The sequence below is a fragment of the Sinocyclocheilus rhinocerous genome, unplaced genomic scaffold (assembly GCF_001515625.1).
Source record: "Sinocyclocheilus rhinocerous isolate Xijiao unplaced genomic scaffold, SAMN03320098_v1.1 scaffold712, whole genome shotgun sequence".
NCBI lineage: Eukaryota > Metazoa > Chordata > Actinopteri > Cypriniformes > Cyprinidae > Sinocyclocheilus > Sinocyclocheilus rhinocerous.
This window is the reverse complement of record NW_015642789.1, coordinates 804995-805303: the sequence shown is the minus strand read 5'-3', so window position 1 is coordinate 805303 and position 309 is coordinate 804995.

Below are 309 nucleotides of genomic sequence, written 5' to 3'. Positions count from 1 at the left end.
CACTGCAAGTCGAGCACCCGGTTTCTGAACCCAGCAGAGGGGGTGCCCATTGAGGACCTACCCTAGAAAGGGACAGAAACACACAGGTCCCGGGAAACACTGCAAAGAAACTAGCATATGGGGTTATACACACAACCACCAGCTCATTAGATACACACATATATATTTATATATACATATATTTAGACCTGGATCTTACTCACCCACCATGGTTCCCGCGTCGGAGCTCTGTCCGAAGAAGCCTCTAGACCGGACCATCAGTAAGGTGGTTACTATGATTTAACCATAGAACCAACCAAAAACATCATA